Raw genomic sequence first — 12,517 nt, 5'->3', positions numbered from 1 at the left:
TAACCCTTAACCCTACAGTAAGGAAGACCCTTAATGCTAATGGGATCCCTTATCCCTAACCCTAACACTACAGCTAAAATAACCCCTAACCTTGGATCCTTAAACCTAACCCCTAACACTTACTTTAACCCCAAACCCTAACCCTAATCCTAACCATTAAACCTAACCCTATCTCTTATCCCTAACGTTAGCCATTACCCTAACGCCTAGATCTAACCCTAAATCTAACCTACCGCCTAATCTAACCTTAAGCCCTAATGCTAACACTAACCCTGAACCCTAAACCTACCCGTAACCCTTAACACTAACCCTATCCGTGAACCTTAACCCTGAACTAACCATTACCCGCACCCAAGCATTTAACCCTGACCCCTAACCCTAATCCTTAATGCTAACCCTAACACTAATCCCTAACCCTACCCTAACCACCTTAGCACCTAACCCTAACCCTAACCCTTAACCACTACCTAACCCTAATGCTACCCCCCTAAACGTAACCCTAACCGTGACCAGTAAACTAACCCTAACCTCTAACACAAACCATAGCACATAACTCTAACCCTAAAAACTAACCCTAACCCTAAACCCTAACTCTTAACCTTAACACTAAGCGTTAACTCTCACGCTAACCTTTAAACCTAACCCTAATCCTAATCTTCAACCCTAAACCTAACACTGAACCCTAACCCTGTACCAAACCCTAACCCCTCATCTTAACCCTAACCGTAAACCTCAACCCTAATCCAAAGTGTAACCGTTAAACCTAAGAGTAACCTTTAACCCTAACCCTAATCCCTAACCCTAAGCCCTCACCCTAACACTAAACTTCATCCTTAACCCTAACCAGAATCCTAACCCTAAATCTAATTCTCAGACTTCTTGCTTTCTTAGAGTTTAGAAAGCCTGCAATCCTCCCATGCCATGCGTGAAAGGAGGCTCTACCACTGTGTCCTGCATGAAACCCACGGGCCCATACCCAGAGTATGATAGAGTGGGTTCCCGGGTACAATCCCAGCCCCCTAAACTCCCCCCGCCCGCCTACTGCAGACAGGGCCCGTGCGCTAAGCATAAACAATACCTTTAACAGATAACCCTAACCCTGAACATAACACCCAACCCTGTTCCTATTTCTCCCCTTAACACGTAAACCTCACCGTGCGCCTAACTTTAACCTCTTATCCTAACGTTAATGCATAACCCATTTCCTGAGAACAACCCCTATCCCATAATTCTAACCCTATCTCCTAGTCATCACTGTGACACCTAATCCCTAACCCTAATTCTAAACCGCTAACCCTAACCGTAACCCTACCTACAACCCTAACACTGACAGTAACCCTTACTTCTAACCCCAAAGCTATGCCTAAAAAAAACCCTAACCCTGGACCCTAACCCTTCACCCTAACCCCTAAGCCTTACCCTAACCCTTAACCCTAATCCTAATCCTAACCATTAAACCTAACCCTAGCTCTTAAAGCTAACCCTAAACCTTACCCTCATGACTAGACCTAACCCTGACACTGACGTAACACCTAACCCTAGCCAGAACCCCTAAAGCTAACACTGAACCCTATCCCTAACCCTAGCAGTAAACTTTAACCCTAAACCTAAGCCCAACTCGTAACCCTAATCCTATCCTTTTACCGAAAAACTAACCCCTAAACCTAACCCCTATACCTCACCCTAACTCTAAACCCAATCCTAACTCTAACCATACCCCTTCATAAAACACTAACTCCTAACCGCTAACCCTAACACTAACCAAAAACCCTAATCACTAGTCCCTAACACTAGCGCTTATCCTTTACCCTAACCGTTAACCCTCACCCTAAATCTTAACACTGACCCTAAACTTAACCTTTAACTCTAAGCTTAACCCTTAACCCTACAGTAAGGAAGACCCTTAATGCTAATGGGATCCCTTATCCCTAACCCTAACACTACAGCTAAAAATAACCCTAACCTTGGATCCTTAAACCTAACCCCTAACACTTACTTTCACCCCAAACCCTAACCCTAATCCTAAGCATTAAACCTAATCCTATCTCTTAACCCTAACGCTAGCCCTTACCCTAACGCCTAGATCTAACCCTAAATCTAACCTACCGCCTAATCCTAACCTTAAGCCCTAATGCTAACACTAACCCTGAACGCTAACCCTACCCGTAACCCTTAACACTAACCCTATCCATGAACCTTAGCCCTTACCCTAACCATTACCCGCACCCAAGCATTTAACCCTGATTCTAACCCTAATCCTTAATGATAACCCTAACACTAAACCCTAATCCTAAACCCAACACTTAACCCTAACCCTATCCCTTAACCATAACCCTAACCTTAATGCTACCCCATAAACGTAACCCTAACCGTGCCCAGTAAACCTAACCCTAACCTCTAACACAAACCATAGCACATAACTCTAACCCTAAAACTAACCCTAACCCTAAACCTAACCCTAAACCCTAACTCTTAACCTTAACCCTAAGCGTTAACTCTCATGCTAACCTTTAATCCTAACCCTAATCCTAATCTTCAACCCTAAACCTAACACTTAACCCTAACCCTGTACCAAACCCTAACCCCTCATCTTAACCCTAACCGTAAACCTCAACCCTAAACCAAAGTGTAACCGTTAAACCTAAGAGTAAGCTTTAACCCTAACGCTAATCCCTAACCCTAAGCCCTCACCCTAACACTAAACTTCATCCTTAACCCTAACCAGAATCCTAACCCTAAATCTAATTCTCAGACTTCTTGCTTTCTTAGAGTTTAGAAAGCCTGCAATCCTCCCATGCCATGCGTGAAAGGAGGCTCTACCACTGTGTCCTGCATGAAACCCACGGGCCCATACCCAGAGTATGATAGAGTGGGTTCTCGGGTACAATCCCAGCCCCCTAAACTCCCCCCGCCCGCCTAATGCAGACAGGACCCGTGTGCTAAGCATAAACAATACCTTTAACAGATAACCCTAACCCTGAACATAACACCCAACCCTGTTCCTATTTCTCCCCTTAACACGTAAACCTCACCGTGCGCCTAACTTTAACCTCTTATCCTAACGTTAATGCATAACCCATTTCCTGAGAACAACCCCTATCCCATAATTCTAACCCTATCTCCTAGTCATCACTGTGACACCTAATCCCTAACCCTAATTCTAAACCGCTAACCCTAACCGTAACCCTACCTACAACCCTAACACTGACAGTAACTCTTACTTCTAACCCCAACGCTATGCCTAACAAAAACCCTAACCCTTGACCCTAAACCTTCACCCTAACCCCTAAGCCTTACCCTAACCCTTAACCCTAATCCTAATCCTAACCATTAAACCTAACCCTAGCTCTTAAAGCTAAACCTAAACCTTACCCTCACGACTAGACCTAACCCTGACACTAACATAACACCTAACCCTAACCAGAACCCCTAAAGCTAACCCTGAACCCTATCCCTAACCCTAGCAGTAAACTTTAACCCTAAACCTAAACCCAACCCATAACCCTAATCCTATCCTTTTACCCTAAAACTAACCCCTAATCCTAACCCCTATACCTCACCCTAACTCTAAACCCAATCCTAATTCTAACCATACCCCTTCATAAAACACTAACTCCTAACCGCTAACCCTAACACTAACCAAAAACCCTAATCACTAATCCCTAACCCTAACGCTTAACCTTTACCCTAACCTTAACCCTCACCCTAAACCTTAACACTGACCCTAACCTTAACCTTTAACTCTAAGCCTAACCCTTAACCCTACAGTAAGGAAGACCCTTAATTCTAATGCGATCCCTTATCCCTAACCCTAACACTACAGTTAAAAATAACCCTAACCTTGGATCCTTAAACCTAACCCCTAACACTTACTTTAACCCCAAACCCTAAACCTAATCCTAAGCATTAAACCTAAACCTATCTCTTATCCCTAACGTTAGCCATTACCCTAACGCCTAGATCTAACCCTAAATCTAACCTACCGCCTAATCCTAACCTTAAGCCCTAATGCTAACACTAACCCTGAACCCTAAACCTACCCGTAACCCTTAACACTAACCCTATCCGTGAACCTTAATCCTGACCCTAACCTTTACCCGCACCCAAGCATTTAACCCTGACCCTAACCCTAATCCTTAATGCTAACCTTAACACTAAACCCTAACCCTAAGCCCAACACTTATCCCTAATCCTATCCCTTAACCCTAACCCTAACCCTAATGCTACCCTCTAAACGTAACCCTAACCGTGACCAGTAAACCTAACCCTAACCTCTAACACCAACCATAGCACATAACTATAATCCTAAAACTAACCCTAACCCTAACCCTAACCCTAAACCCTAACTCTTAACCTTAACCCTAAGCGTTAACTCTCACGCTAACCTTTAATCCTAACGCTAATCCTAATCTTCAACCCTAAACCTAACACTTAACCCTAACCCTGTACCAAACCCTAACCCCTCATCTTAACCCTAACCGTAAACTTCAACCCTAAACCAAAGTGTAAACGTTAATCCTAAGAGTAACCTTTAACCCTAACCCTAATCCCTAACCCTAAGCCCTCACCCTAACACTAAACTTCATCCTTAACCCTAACCAGAATCCTAACCCTAAATCTAATTCTCAGACTTCTTGCTCTCTTAGAGTTTAGAAAGCCTGCAATCCTCCCATGCCATGCGTGAAAGGAGGCTCTACCTCTGCGTCCTGCATGAAACCCACGGGCCCATAACCAGAGTAGGATAGAGTGGGTTCCCGGGTACAATCCCAGGCCCCTAAACTCCCTCCGTCCGCCTACTGTAGACAGGGCCCGTGCGCTAAGCATAAACAATACCTTTAACAGATAACCCTAACCCTGAACATAACACCCAACCCTGTTCCTATTTCTCCCCTTAACACGTAAACCTCACCGTGCGCCTAACTTTAACCTCTTATCCTAACGTTAATGCATAACCCATTTCCTGAGAACAACCCCTATCCCATAATTCTAACCCTATCTCCTAGTCATCACTGTGACACCTAATCCCTAACCCTAATTCTAAACCGCTAACCCTAACCGTAACCCTACCTACAACCCTAACACTGACAGTAACCCTTACTTCTAACCCCAAAGCTATGCCTAACAAAAACCCTAACCCTGGACCCTAACCCTTCACCCTAACCCCTAAGCCTTACCCTAACCCTTAACCCTAATCCTAATCCTAACCATTAAACCTAACCCTAGCTCTTAAAGCTAACCCTAAACCTTACCCTCATGACTAGACCTAACCCTGACACTGACGTAACACCTAACCCTAGCCAGAACCCCTAAAGCTAACACTGAACCCTATCCCTAACCCTAGCAGTAAACTTTAACCCTAAACCTAAGCCCAACCCGTAACCCTAATCCTATCCTTTTACCGAAAAACTAACCCCTAAACCTAACCCCTATACCTCACCCTAACTCTAACCCCAATCCTAACTCTAACCATACCCCTTCATAAAACACTAACTCCTAACCGCTAACCCTAACACTAACCAAAAACCCTAATCACTAGTCCCTAACACTAGCGCTTATCCTTTACCCTAACCGTTAACCCTCACCCTAAATCTTAACACTGACCCTAAACTTAACCTTTAACTCTAAGCTTAACCCTTAACCCTACAGTAAGGAAGACCCTTAATGCTAATGGGATCCCTTATCCCTAACCCTAACACTACAGCTAAAAATAACCCTAACCTTGGATCCTTAAACCTAACCCCTAACACTTACTTTCACCCCAAACCCTAACCCTAATCCTAAGCATTAAACCTAATCCTATCTCTTAACCCTAACGCTAGCCCTTACCCTAACGCCTAGATCTAACCCTAAATCTAACCTACCGCCTAATCCTAACCTTAAGCCCTAATGCTAACACTAACCCTGAACGCTAACCCTACCCGTAACCCTTAACACTAACCCTATCCATGAACCTTAGCCCTTACCCTAACCATTACCCGCACCCAAGCATTTAACCCTGATTCTAACCCTAATCCTTAATGATAACCCTAACACTAAACCCTAATCCTAAACCCAACACTTAACCCTAACCCTATCCCTTAACCCTAACCCTAACCTTAATGCTACCCCATAAACGTAACCCTAACCGTGCCCAGTAAACCTAACCCTAACCTCTAACACAAACCATAGCACATAACTCTAACCCTAAAACTAACCCTAACCCTAAACCTAACCCTAAACCCTAACTCTTAACCTTAACCCTAAGCGTTAACTCTCATGCTAACCTTTAATCCTAACCCTAATCCTAATCTTCAACCCTAAACCTAACACTTAACCCTAACCCTGTACCAAACCCTAACCCCTCATCTTAACCCTAACCGTAAACCTCAACCCTAAACCAAAGTGTAACCGTTAAACCTAAGAGTAAGCTTTAACCCTAACGCTAATCCCTAACCCTAAGCCCTCACCCTAACACTAAACTTCATCCTTAACCCTAACCAGAATCCTAACCCTAAATCTAATTCTCAGACTTCTTGCTTTCTTAGAGTTTAGAAAGCCTGCAATCCTCCCATGCCATGCGTGAAAGGAGGCTCTACCACTGTGTCCTGCATGAAACCCACGGGCCCATACCCAGAGTATGATAGAGTGGGTTCTCGGGTACAATCCCAGCGCCCTAAACTCCCCCCGCCCGCCTAATGCAGACAGGACCCGTGTGCTAAGCATAAACAATACCTTTAACAGATAACCCTAACCCTGAACATAACACCCAACCCTGTTCCTATTTCTCCCCTTAACACGTAAACCTCACCGTGCGCCTAACTTTAACCTCTTATCCTAACGTTAATGCATAACCCATTTCCTGAGAACAACCCCTATCCCATAATTCTAACCCTATCTCCTAGTCATCACTGTGACACCTAATCCCTAACCCTAATTCTAAACCGCTAACCCTAACCGTAACCCTACCTACAACCCTAACACTGACAGTAACGCTTACTTCTAACCCCAACGCTATGCCTAACAAAAACCCTAACCCTTGACCCTAAACCTTCACCCTAACCCCTAAGCCTTACCCTAACCCTTAACCCTAATCCTAATCCTAACCATTAAACCTAACCCTAGCTCTTAAAGCTAACCCTAAACCTTACCCTCACGACTAGACCTAACCCTGACACTAACATAACACCTAACCCTAACCAGAACCCCTAAAGCTAACCCTGAACCCTATCCCTAACCCGAGCAGTAAACTTTAACCCTAAACCTAAACCCAACCCATAACCCTAATCCTATCCTTTTACCCTAAAACTAACCCCTAATCCTAACCCCTATACCTCACCCTAACTCTAAACCCAATCCTAATTCTAACCATACCCCTTCATAAAACACTAACTCCTAACCGCTAACCCTAACAATAACCAAAAACACTAATCACTAATCCCTAACCCTAACGCTTAACCTTTACCCTAACCGTTAACCCTCACCCTAAACCTTAACACTGACCCTAACCTTAACCTTTAACTCTAAGCCTAACCCTTAACCCTACAGTAAGGAAGACCCTTAATGCTAATGGGATCCCTTATCCCTAACCCTAACACTACAGCTAAAAATAACCCTAACCTTGGATCCTTAAACCTAACCCCTAACACTTACTTTAACCCCAAACCCTAACCCTAATCCTAACCATTAAACCTAACCCTATCTCTTATCCCTAACGTTAGCCATTACCCTAACGCCTAGATCTAACCCTAAATCTAACCTACCGCCTAATCCTAACCTTAAGCCCTAATGCTAACACTAACCCTGAACCCTAAACCTACCCGTAACCCTTAACACTAACCCTATCCGTGAACCTTAACCCTGAACCTAACCATTACCCGCACCCAAGCATTTAACCCTGACCCTAACCCTAATCCTTAATGCTAACCCTAACACTAATCCCTAACCCTAAGCCCAACACTTATCCCTAACCCTATCCCTTAACCCTAACCCTAACCCTAATGCTACCCCCTAAACGTAACCCTAACCGTGACCAGTAAACCTAACCCTAACCTCTAACACAAACCATAGCACATAACTCTAACCCTAAAACTAACCCTAACCCTAAACCCTAACTCTTAACCTTAACACTAAGCGTTAACTCTCACGCTAACCTTTAAACCTAACCCTAATCCTAATCTTCAACCCTAAACCTAACACTGAACCCTAACCCTGTACCAAACCCTAACCCCTCATCTTAACCCTAACCGTAAACCTCAACCCTAATCCAAAGTGTAACCGTTAAACCTAAGAGTAACCTTTAACCCTAACCCTAATCCCTAACCCTAAGCCCTCACCCTAACACTAAACTTCATCCTTAACCCTAACCAGAATCCTAACCCTAAATCTAATTCTCAGACTTCTTGCTTTCTTAGAGTTTAGAAAGCCTGCAATCCTCCCATGCCATGCGTGAAAGGAGGCTCTACCACTGTGTCCTGCATGAAACCCACGGGCCCATACCCAGAGTATGATAGAGTGGGTTCCCGGGTACAATCCCAGCCCCCTAAACTCCCCCCGCCCGCCTACTGCAGACAGGGCCCGTGCGCTAAGCATAAACAATACCTTTAACAGATAACCCTAACCCTGAACATAACACCCAACCCTGTTCCTATTTCTCCCCTTAACACGTAAACCTCACCGTGCGCCTAACTTTAACCTCTTATCCTAACGTTAATGCATAACCCATTTCCTGAGAACAACCCCTATCCCATAATTCTAACCCTATCTCCTAGTCATCACTGTGACACCTAATCCCTAACCCTAATTCTAAACCGCTAACCCTAACCGTAACCCTACCTACAACCCTAACACTGACAGTAACCCTTACTTCTAACCCCAAAGCTATGCCTAACAAAAACCCTAACCCTGGACCCTAACCCTTCACCCTAACCCCTAAGCCTTACCCTAACCCTTAACCCTAATCCTAATCCTAACCATTAAACCTAACCCTAGCTCTTAAAGCTAACCCTAAACCTTACCCTCATGACTAGACCTAACCCTGACACTGACGTAACACCTAACCCTAGCCAGAACCCCTAAAGCTAACACTGAACCCTATCCCTAACCCTAGCAGTAAACTTTAACCCTAAACCTAAGCCCAACTCGTAACCCTAATCCTATCCTTTTACCGAAAAACTAACCCCTAAACCTAACCCCTATACCTCACCCTAACTCTAAACCCAATCCTAACTCTAACCATACCCCTTCATAAAACACTAACTCCTAACCGCTAACCCTAACACTAACCAAAAACCCTAATCACTAGTCCCTAACACTAGCGCTTATCCTTTACCCTAACCGTTAACCCTCACCCTAAATCTTAACACTGACCCTAAACTTAACCTTTAACTCTAAGCTTAACCCTTAACCCTACAGTAAGGAAGACCCTTAATGCTAATGGGATCCCTTATCCCTAACCCTAACACTACAGCTAAAAATAACCCTAACCTTGGATCCTTAAACCTAACCCCTAACACTTACTTTCACCCGAAACCCTAAACCTAATCCTAAGCATTAAACCTAATCCTATCTCTTAACCCTAACGCTAGCCCTTACCCTAACGCCTAGATCTAACCCTAAATCTAACCTACCGCCTAATCCTAACCTTAAGCCCTAATGCTAACACTAACCCTGAACGCTAACCCTACCCGTAACCCTTAACACTAACCCTATCCATGAACCTTAGCCCTTACCCTAACCATTACCCGCACCCAAGCATTTAACCCTGATTCTAACCCTAATCCTTAATGATAACCCTAACACTAAACCCTAATCCTAAACCCAACACTTAACCCTAACCCTATCCCTTAACCATAACCCTAACCTTAATGCTACCCCATAAACGTAACCCTAACCGTGCCCAGTAAACCTAACCCTAACCTCTAACACAAACCATAGCACATAACTCTAACCCTAAAACTAACCCTAACCCTAAACCTAACCCTAAACCCTAACTCTTAACCTTAACCCTAAGCGTTAACTCTCATGCTAACCTTTAATCCTAACCCTAATCCTAATCTTCAACCCTAAACCTAACACTTAACCCTAACCCTGTACCAAACCCTAACCCCTCATCTTAACCCTAACCGTAAACCTCAACCATAAACCAAAGTGTAACCGTTAAACCTAAGAGTAAGCTTTAACCCTAACGCTAATCCCTAACCCTAAGCCCTCACCCTAACACTAAACTTCATCCTTAACCCTAACCAGAATCCTAACCCTAAATCTAATTCTCAGACTTCTTGCTTTCTTAGAGTTTAGAAAGCCTGCAATCCTCCCATGCCATGCGTGAAAGGAGGCTCTACCACTGTGTCCTGCATGAAACCCACGGGCCCATACCCAGAGTATGATAGAGTGGGTTCTCGGGTACAATCCCAGCCCCCTAAACTCCCCCCGCCCGCCTAATGCAGACAGGACCCGTGTGCTAAGCATAAACAATACCTTTAACAGATAACCCTAACCCTGAACATAACACCCAACCCTGTTCCTATTTCTCCCCTTAACACGTAAACCTCACCGTGCGCCTAACTTTAACCTCTTATCCTAACGTTAATGCATAACCCATTTCCTGAGAACAACCCCTATCCCATAATTCTAACCCTATCTCCTAGTCATCACTGTGACACCTAATCCCTAACCCTAATTCTAAACCGCTAACCCTAACCGTAACCCTACCTACAACCCTAACACTGACAGTAACTCTTACTTCTAACCCCAACGCTATGCCTAACAAAAACCCTAACCCTTGACCCTAAACCTTCACCCTAACCCCTAAGCCTTACCCTAACCCTTAACCCTAATCCTAATCCTAACCATTAAACCTAACCCTAGCTCTTAAAGCTAAACCTAAACCTTACCCTCACGACTAGACCTAACCCTGACACTAACATAACACCTAACCCTAACCAGAACCCCTAAAGCTAACCCTGAACCCTATCCCTAACCCTAGCAGTAAACTTTAACCCTAAACCTAAACCCAACCCATAACCCTAATCCTATCCTTTTACCCTAAAACTAACCCCTAATCCTAACCCCTATACCTCACCCTAACTCTAAACCCAATCCTAATTCTAACCATACCCCTTCATAAAACACTAACTCCTAACCGCTAACCCTAACACTAACCAAAAACCCTAATCACTAATCCCTAACCCTAACGCTTAACCTTTACCCTAACCTTAACCCTCACCCTAAACCTTAACACTGACCCTAACCTTAACCTTTAACTCTAAGCCTAACCCTTAACCCTACAGTAAGGAAGACCCTTAATTCTAATGCGATCCCTTATCCCTAACCCTAACACTACAGTTAAAAATAACCCTAACCTTGGATCCTTAAACCTAACCCCTAACACTTACTTTAACCCCAAACCCTAAACCTAATCCTAAGCATTAAACCTAAACCTATCTCTTATCCCTAACGTTAGCCATTACCCTAACGCCTAGATCTAACCCTAAATCTAACCTACCGCCTAATCCTAACCTTAAGCCCTAATGCTAACACTAACCCTGAACCCTAAACCTACCCGTAACCCTTAACACTAACCCTATCCGTGAACCTTAATCCTGACCCTAACCTTTACCCGCACCCAAGCATTTAACCCTGACCCTAACCCTAATCCTTAATGCTAACCTTAACACTAAACCCTAACCCTAAGCCCAACACTTATCCCTAATCCTATCCCTTAACCCTAACCCTAACCCTAATGCTACCCTCTAAACGTAACCCTAACCGTGACCAGTAAACCTAACCCTAACCTCTAACACCAACCATAGCACATAACTATAATCCTAAAACTAACCCTAACCCTAACCCTAACCCTAAACCCTAACTCTTAACCTTAACCCTAAGCGTTAACTCTCACGCTAACCTTTAATCCTAACGCTAATCCTAATCTTCAACCCTAAACCTAACACTTAACCCTAACCCTGTACCAAACCCTAACCCCTCATCTTAACCCTAACCGTAAACTTCAACCCTAAACCAAAGTGTAAACGTTAATCCTAAGAGTAACCTTTAACCCTAACCCTAATCCCTAACCCTAAGCCCTCACCCTAACACTAAACTTCATCCTTAACCCTAACCAGAATCCTAACCCTAAATCTAATTCTCAGACTTCTTGCTCTCTTAGAGTTTAGAAAGCCTGCAATCCTCCCATGCCATGCGTGAAAGGAGGCTCTACCTCTGCGTCCTGCATGAAACCCACGGGCCCATAACCAGAGTAGGATAGAGTGGGTTCCCGGGTACAATCCCAGGCCCCTAAACTCCCTCCGTCCGCCTACTGTAGACAGGGCCCGTGCGCTAAGCATAAACAATACCTTTAACAGATAACCCTAACCCTGAACATAACACCCAACCCTGTTCCTATTTCTCCCCTTAACACGTAAACCTCACCGTGCGCCTAACTTTAACCTCTTATCCTAACGTTAATGCATAACCCATTTCCTGAGAACAACCCCTATCCCATAATTCTAACCCTATCTCCTAGTCATCACTGTGACAC

The sequence above is a fragment of the Eulemur rufifrons genome, chromosome 17, assembly GCF_041146395.1.
Source record: "Eulemur rufifrons isolate Redbay chromosome 17, OSU_ERuf_1, whole genome shotgun sequence".
Taxonomy (NCBI): Eukaryota; Metazoa; Chordata; class Mammalia; order Primates; family Lemuridae; genus Eulemur; species Eulemur rufifrons.
This window is presented reverse-complemented; position numbering follows the sequence as displayed.